Below are 8,978 nucleotides of genomic sequence, written 5' to 3'. Positions count from 1 at the left end.
AATGCTATTTGCCTTTTGGGGATCAAATTTTGCTGAAATAGTTTTTAGGCACCATGTCACATTTGCAATACTACACTCCTCAAGGACTATACTGAGTATTTTGACCCCACAATTTCTACCCCAGAATACACAGCAGATGGTGCAAAATGAAAATTGAAATTTTCACAGATATATTACTGCCCAATATGTCATGCCCCATTCATGGAACTGTAAAAAGTCATCTTTCCAGGTATTAGGCTATGTTTCTTGATTTTGGAAATACCCTACATATAACCCTTATCTTCTGCCTGGAAATACAGCAGAGCTCAGAAGTGAAAGAGCATCATGCGCATTTAACTCCTCATTTGGTTATTTACACTGGTAAAAATAAAAAAATGACGTCCAAAATATAACTCCATTTTACAAAGTACGCCCCTCAAGGAATTTATCATGGGGTATAGTGATCATTTTGAACACAAGAGTGCTTGCTAGAAATTAATGTGGAAACTGAAAATTGAAGTTTTTTATGAAGATGCCATTTCAGTGCTCAATATGTTGTGTCCACTTTGTGTCAAAAGAGACATGCTCTCCTAAAACTTAAGTGGGTTATCACTGGTACAAACAAGTTGTATATGTAGGTGTAAACAACTACCTGCACTTTTTTTTTTATTTAATGAACTACTGTTTGGATACACAGCAGTGTCTATAGCGCTGTACTGTGAGAGCGGTTGTTGCTTACCTCCCAGCGGTGATGCTGAGCAGTGAGGAAGGCCCCCCCCCCCCCCCGTATTCGTCCATAGACGAGTACTATCAGGAGGGGAGGGAGGAGTTCCTCCCCGCTCTCAGTACAGCGCTATAGACGCTGCTGTGAGGAAGGGCGTTCCTGATTGTCAGAAACGCCCTTCTGACAGTGGAGAGCTACGGTACTAGCACCGATAGCTCTTCACCGGGGACACAGAACGAGAAAGCTGAATTCATCGCACTGTCGGCTTTCTAGAGGTGTATTAAACCGCATGTGCCCCAGATGGTGAAAGGTCCTCTTTAAAGGGGTTATTCAGCTTCCAAAAATGATCTGCAAGTACACCCACAGCAATGTTAAGTACTCACTGTTCCCTTGTGCACCATTTGCTTGGCTTTATTTTACTTGCTGCTCCTTGTATCACTGTTATTTACATACAGAAAATCTGTAGAAAAAATACATTTTCCATGATTAATCTGCCTTCTCTCACTCTCTATGTACCCTTCTCCACTCTTCCCTGCAATGAAAGAAATCTCTCCCACATCTGAGGTCACCTGCTGCTGTGAATTGCTCACAGTGATGCTTAGAAATGAAGCGTCACTCTGAGTTCATTAGGGCACATCTATCAACATGTTTGCACCTGATTTTGGCAAGATCTGCACCTTTCTTGCGCCTTTTTTGATAGTCCATTCTTGAAAAATGTTAATTTTGCAGCATTATTCCATTCAGTGTCAATGACCCACCTTCTGAATTATGTGGCATATTCCACAACCGAGTGCCTTCCCTGATATAGAGCCAATAATGTTGCTTTAGCTGTTGCACATCGATTAGGATCAGCAAATACCTGTCTCATAGCTGCAAGGAAGGCTTCCAAATCATCAAGTCGTGCATCATCGGCCTCAATAAGAGGATTAGCTCAGGCTACGGCCTTTTCTGTCAAAAGTATGATAATACATGGCACCTTAGATCTGTCAGTGAGGAAGTGAGAATGATGTGCCCCAAAATACAACTTGCATTGACTAATAAATCCACGGTATTTATCACGGTCCCCACCAAACCTGAAGGGTGGAAGAGGCAAGGTGGATGCAGGAGCTGGAACCACAGCCCAGTTTTGAAGCTCCTGTATTTGCTCCACATCATGAGCCATACTATTTTGTAAATCCTGAGTTGCTTGTCCGAATACGTGAACATTATGAGAGCATTGGTTTTCAAATGACAAATACTTTGCTTTCAAATTTTGCATTTCAACATAGATATTAGTAAGTAAACAGTTCATATTACTCACACAAACCTCCAAGCTCACTTCCCCGGCGGATTCCATAGTTTTGGCTCAAGTATCCTGTTACGATACTGGATATACGATATATATATACGTGTGTATATATATATATATATATATATATATATATATATATATATATATATATATATATATATACACACACACACACACACACACACACACACGATACTGGATACCGTACATGGCTGGATTCCAGTAGTGAGATGGAATAAGCTGGGAGCAGATAGGAACTGAAGAGAAGTAGTCCAGGATGCAGCTTGACGTGTAGATCACAGGGGTAATACAGCAAGGAGTAGAAACAGTCTGGGAAAGACAATTCTGAGGAGCAGGAGACTGGAACAAGTCACAATACTCAAGCAAAGGCTGAACTTCCTCATGGGTATAAATAGGCCCAAACATAAAACAAAATGGCTTCACATTGGTACAGGTTGGTCATCTTAGTTAAAGGCAATTCCTAGAATGAACACAAGGAAAATGTTTGTTCTCGTATCGTGTTAGTGTTAGGGAACCCTGGAACAGGGACACAAGAGACAGTGAGCCCTAAGCTTATGCCCCCCGCTCTCCCTTCCTATTGCCAGGCCCTATCCTACATAATAGGCAGCAACTACGAGGACGTTCCCTCCCTTAGTATGTGACACACAAAACGCAGACAAGACGAACAACAACGGGAAGTCAACTTAGCCAAGGGTCAGTAACAGTCGGGCAATACAGTACCAAATCGGAGTCCAAAAAGAGAAGTCAGTGAGGAAAAGCCAAAGGTCAAGTATAATAGAGTAATCAGAACAGAGACAGTAAAGAGCAAGTATATGCACGGCAATAACAAGCACTGGTGTGACTGGGAGCCAAGGCTATATAGGGAGGAAGAACCCGCCCATGGAGTTGACAGGACGGCAGGCCGTCAATCACAGGGCAAGGTCAGATTAACCATTAGAGGATCAGAACCAACTGAAGGTGAAGGAGATGGGTGTGGTGGGAAATCAATTACCAAAGAAAAGGCATAGGGCAGTGTTCAGACAGTGCAAAGAGAAACCAACAGAATAAATTATAACTGAACACATCTCCTGCGCCGCAGCGTGCGGCCGGATGATGACGCCAACGCCCAGATGGGCAAAGATGTTACAGTTAGCCAGTGGGTTGGAAATATAAAAAAACAAAAAAAACTTGATAGTCTTCAGTAGTTGATACCTTTTTAATGGCTAACTCATAATGATGACAGATTACAACGTTTCGGAACATCTAGGCTCCTTTCTAAAGTAAATTAAAAAGGTATCAACTACTGAAGACTATCAAGTTTTTTTGTTTTTTTATTGTGGGGATAACGTCTATCCTTAGGGAGGGACCACCTTCTCAGGTGTGTGGAGACTTATACAGCCATAGTTGCTCCACTGCAAAGGAGCATGGGAAGAATATGCAAATCTGTCTCCCAAGATTAAACAGGGAGACAGTGCCTCTGTTATGCTGCCCTCTATAGCAAGCACCCTGAACAACATGCCCGACTTCCCAGAAGCCTTTGCTGCATGATGCGAGGTTATAACCGTAGCTGAGAAATTGATTTTGGTTATAACCTCGCATCATGCAGCAAAGGCTTCTGGGAAGTCGGGCATGTTGTTCAGGGTGCTTGCTATAGAGGGCAGCATAACAGAGGCACTGTCTCCCTGTTTACATCTTGGGAGACAGATTTGCATATTCTTCCCATGTTGTTTTTTTATAGAATGAAAACAGCAGCCTCCAGTGGTGAGGAGTGGAAGCGCAACACAATAGTTCAGAGTGAGAGAAACAGCGGCCACTGGTGGTAGATTAGCAAAATACACCAGGATTATGAAGACTGGCTTCTATGGGCATAAAAGGAGAAAAACTCATCCTCCTCCCCTGACCTCAGCCTTATTGAGAGCCTTTGGAGTATCCTCATGAAAAATATATAAAAACATATTGCACACTGAAATGACTTAGTTCTGGAATAATTTTCACCATCAGCTATGCATTTATTTCAGGTAAATAAATGAATTAAACACTTGGGGTGTAAGAATAGTTACTACATCCCTGGATCAATTCCTTGTGGAGTCCAATTTCCAAAGTGGTGTCACAAGTCATGGAGGCATGGTGTCCAAATACCAAGTCTGTGCTACCAAAAACAAATATTGCTCTTTTCTTTCTGTGGCCTGTTGTGTGCCCAAACAGCAGTTTCTACTTAGATAGATTGTTCTGTGTACAGCGATATGTCATATATGTAGGCATAAACTGCTGTTTGGCACATAGCAGAGTGCAGAAGTGAAGAGTGCTGTTTGACTTTTGGAGTATAGACCTATACTGTAGATTTAAGATTTGTTTTGGGTCGAACAAGTTCAGTATGAACCACTCCTTAATCCCTTCCTACCAGAGGCATTTTTTTGATTTTCGTTTTTGATCTCCCACCTTCCAAAGCCCGTAATATTTTATTTTTCTACTCACAGAGCCTTATGAGAGCCTAATGTTTGTGGGACAAATTTTTCTTCATAATGGCACCATTTATTCTTCTGTACAATGCACTGGGAGGCTGAAAAAAATTCAAAATGGGGTGGAATTGGAAAAAAAGTACATTTGTGCAATTTTTCTTACAGGCTTCATTTTTTTGGCGTTCACTGCGCAGCCAAAATGATATGTCATCTGTTTTCTATATATCAGTACGATTCCAGGGATAACTAATTTATATAGTTTTATTTACGTTTTAAACTTTTAACAAAAATCCAAAGCTTTGCAAAAAAAAGAAAAAAAGAAAAATTTCTTTAAAGTTGGCATATTCTGACACCTGTAACTTTTTATATTTCCTTGTACGGTGATGCATAGGGTGTGTGGTTTTTTTTTTTGTTTTTTTGCAGGGCCAGGTGTACTTTTAAGTTTTCCAAATGAAGTAAAAATTTCAGCATCCAATGGAAAACTAATGAAATAAAAATTAACTTTAATTCACATGTTAAAAAGAGTGACAGGATTTAATGCCATCCTTATGTAGTCAACAGTAGAGATGAGCGAGTAGTGTTCGACCGAGTAGGTGTTCGATCGAATACTACGGTATTCGAAATACTCATACTCGATCGAACACTATTAGCTGTTCGAAGTTTAATGTTCGATGCAGAACCAGCGTTGATTGGCAGAATGCTATACATTCTGCCAATCAACGCTGGTTCTTCTCTTACTTTTAGAAGTCTCCGTGCAGTGTCCCCGCGGCATCTTCCGGCTGGAATTCACTCTGCCTAGGCATCCGGCCTAGGCAGAGCCGACTGCGCATGCGCGGTCATGCCCTCGCATGCGCAGTCGGCTCTGCTCATGCGTCAGGTCGGGCAGAGTCGACCGCGCATGCGCTGTCGGCTCTGCCTAAGCCCCGATGCCTAGGCAGAGTGAATTCCAGGCGCTGCGCCAGGAGAAGACTTCAAGGGGAATCCAGCCCGACCGTCACTTGTGGACTTGTTAAGTATAATTTTATCGAATTTTGCGTACCCCTGAAACGAGCATTTCCCCCCATAGACTATAATGGGGTTCGAAATCCGTTCGAACAGCCGAACAGTGTGCGGCTGTTCGAATCGGATTTCGAACCTTGGACATTTTAGTGTTCGCTCATCTCTAGTCAACAGGTTTGCTTATACTTCTTATTTTTTAAATATTTTTTTTAGTGTTTTATTTTTATACTTTATTTGCATGTCTGTGGAAAAAGGAATGGTAAACAGTGGATACAAACCATACACTGCACTGCCACTCACTTTTACATATTTTAACATTTAAAATGCTCCAAAAATTACCCTTTTTGTCGGGAAAAGGTTCCTATGGTCTTTTAGACACTCATGGCGGTTATATTGCATTAAGGTGTAATATGATTGACTGGGCCACAGGACAAGTCTGAGTGAATGGTGGCAGCCACTAGGCGGCTGTGGCAACATGTGTGGCATGATGTACCAGGCCGCAGGACATGACTGAAAGGTGGTAGGAGTAATAGGCAACTTTAGCAGCCGTACAGTAAATGGAAGCTGCTGGTAAAGAATGATGGTGACGCCACTATTTGGAGGCCTCAGCCAGAGGTGTCAGAAAATCCTCATGTATCCATGCATGCAAAAGTCATTTGACAAAAGTAATTTTTTCTACACTACTTGTTGTGTAGCTGGTGGGTGTTAGTTGCTTGTTGTGGCTTCGGTTGGTGCTACAAGGTAAAAAGATTTCATCTTCATCATGTTTCAAATATTGTACTGGGCCTGGTAGAGGCCACCTGGGTACATGTGCAACTGGAAGTTGCAGTGCTCTCCATATATGTTGCTGTAAGTTGGGTATACAGCCTTTCCTGATAACATTCAATTTTTTTTCTCTCTGGGAAGCACAAAAGAATTACCCGATTTTGTGTTTATAATGAGGGTCTAAGCGCACTGCCATCCCGTAGTCTTCCCTCTGTTTGATTTTAATAATACACTTGTTGCTGTGTAAGTAGCAGAGCATATAGCATACCAGCATAGGCACAGACCAAGGGGCCCAGGACCAGCATCAGGGGGAGGGAGGCCAAACTGGACAGTTACACAGGGCTTCTGTCCCCAAAGCTCCATCCCGATCCGAATCTTTAATCCCAGGAGCTCCACAGGAGTACCAGCATGCTGTGCATTCCAATACAGTGTAATAATATGACAGAGCATACTCCCGTATAAATAATACTCCCTTATTATTTATAAGAGAGTACTATTTATAAGAAGGTTAATATTGATAATGTGGACTATTATTTATAAGGTGAACTATTATTTATGAGAGGGTTATTATTAACCCTTTCCCGACATCCGCCATACTAGTACGGCGCATGTCGGGTGTTTAACTATGGCAGCCACCCGGGAGTCGTGCGGCCGCCATAGCCGCCGGGTGTCTACTTTGTTACACAGTAGACAGCCAGCGCTAATGCCTTCGATCGGTCCCCGGACCGATCAGAAGCATTAACCCCCATTAACAGGCGTTTTAAATAGTACTCGCTCATCTCTAATAATGATCCATTGGAATTTTTCGGTTATAATTCCACCTTTACATCACATCACCATAAAAGGACAAACCCTGAAGATCGAAATATAAAATAACCAAATGAAACAAAACATTATGTAGTAGAACTGCCTGCAAAACCTTTATACCAAAGGCTAAATCTTTAGAAGCTTCTACATCTATCCTAATTAGAGATGAGCGAGTACTGTTCGGATCAGCCGATCCAAACAGCACACTCGCATAGAAATGAATGGACGTAGCCGGCACGCGGGGGGGGGGGGGTTAAGCGGACGGCCGCCGTCAAAGCGGAAGTACCAGGTGCATCCATTCATTTCTATGGAGCATGCTGTTCGGATCAGCTGATCCGAACAGTACTCGCTCATCTCTAATCCTAATGTAAAATCTAATGTATAAAAAAGTTATTGCTCAGGTAGAATGGGCTTTCAGATGAGTAGGTGGATGCTTACCTATGGATTTGTATGCCTCACAAATGTCAATTTTCAACCATTTGGCTACAGTTTTTTTGACATCTAGTCAGTGGAACTTTTTTCATTTTGGGTTATTACAAAAAGAAAGCAATACAATGTCCTGCGATTTATGAAAGTCCGTGATCATTTTAGGTCAAACTGGTTAGGGCGCTATGGGACATTATACTGTGTGAAGGGACCACTGTGGGACATTATACTATGTGAAGGGACCACTGTGGGACATTATAGCGTGTATAAATGGTGTGTTATACCATGTTGGGGCCAGGAAAGAGGGCGCTATGCTTGGTGGGGGGGAGGGGCCCAAGTCAAAAGTTTGCTATGGGGCCCAGTCTTTGCTAGTTACACCTCTGAGTAAAAGGCTAATCTCCCTTTGGTGACATGATGTAAAAAGGTGATATCTCAGGAACGGAGACACAGATTCACAAGGGGAAAACACTGTTTAATTTGGATTACAGTAACCTGTCTGTTTGCAGGACTGAACTCGTATGCTGGGTTCTGGGGACACTGGCTACATGGTATTACTTTTGATAAATGTTGTTTTTTTTTGTTTTTGCTTTGTTTTGTATCTACTGTCTAAGCCCCTTCAGGTGGCAGATACAGATGGTTCTCCAGTTGATCTCAAGATATATGAAATAAGGAACATTGCTGTTACATTAATGTACACATTGCTCGTCTTTCATTTTTTCACATATAGTTATGTTGTAGATGGCAGAATTTGACTTATGTTTTTAGTTACATGTATTGTTCAAAATCTTAATAAAATTTAATAATTTAAAAATATATTAATTAGCACTCGATTTCTGACCTATTTATACTAATAATACAGAATAACATTTACTATTAAGCTGAGGCCCCATGTTGCGAAAACTTTTTTTATTGCAGATTTTGCAGCATTTTTTTGCCAAAGTCAAGAATGACTACCAAAAGAATGGGAAATATATAGAAAGTACTTATACTTCTACTTTCTGCTCAATCCACTCCTGGCTTTGGCTTAAAAAAAGCCAAAGCCTCAGCCAGGCTAAGGCCCCATGTTGCAGAAATGCAGCTTGTTTTGTTGCAGATTTTGCTGTGTTTTCTTTAGCCAAAGTCAGGAGTGATTTGAAAAGGATTGGAAGATATAAAGGGAGCTCTTAGACGTTTCCCTTCTATATAAACCACTCTTGACTTTGGCTCATAAAAACACAGCAATATCTGCAATAAAAAATGCTGCGTTTCCATGACTTGGGAGCATAGCCTTAGGGCTCGTTCACACGGTGTAACGTCCCGCGAGATTTGGCACGTGTACGCCGCGTGACCCTTTACGTGCCGTACACGCTCCCATTGAGTTCAATGGGAGCGGGGATCGTATGCGCCGCGCTAGTTTGCGGCCGTGAATAAATGCACGGCCGCAAACTAGCGCGGCGCGTACGATCCCCGCTCCCATTGAAATGAATGGGAGAGTGTACGGCACGCAAAGGGTCACACAGCGTACACGTGCCAAATCTCGCGGGACGTT

The sequence above is a fragment of the Leptodactylus fuscus genome, chromosome 3 (assembly GCF_031893055.1).
Source record: "Leptodactylus fuscus isolate aLepFus1 chromosome 3, aLepFus1.hap2, whole genome shotgun sequence".
In the NCBI taxonomy this organism is placed as follows: domain Eukaryota; kingdom Metazoa; phylum Chordata; class Amphibia; order Anura; family Leptodactylidae; genus Leptodactylus; species Leptodactylus fuscus.
Note: the sequence above shows the minus strand (reverse complement) of the source record.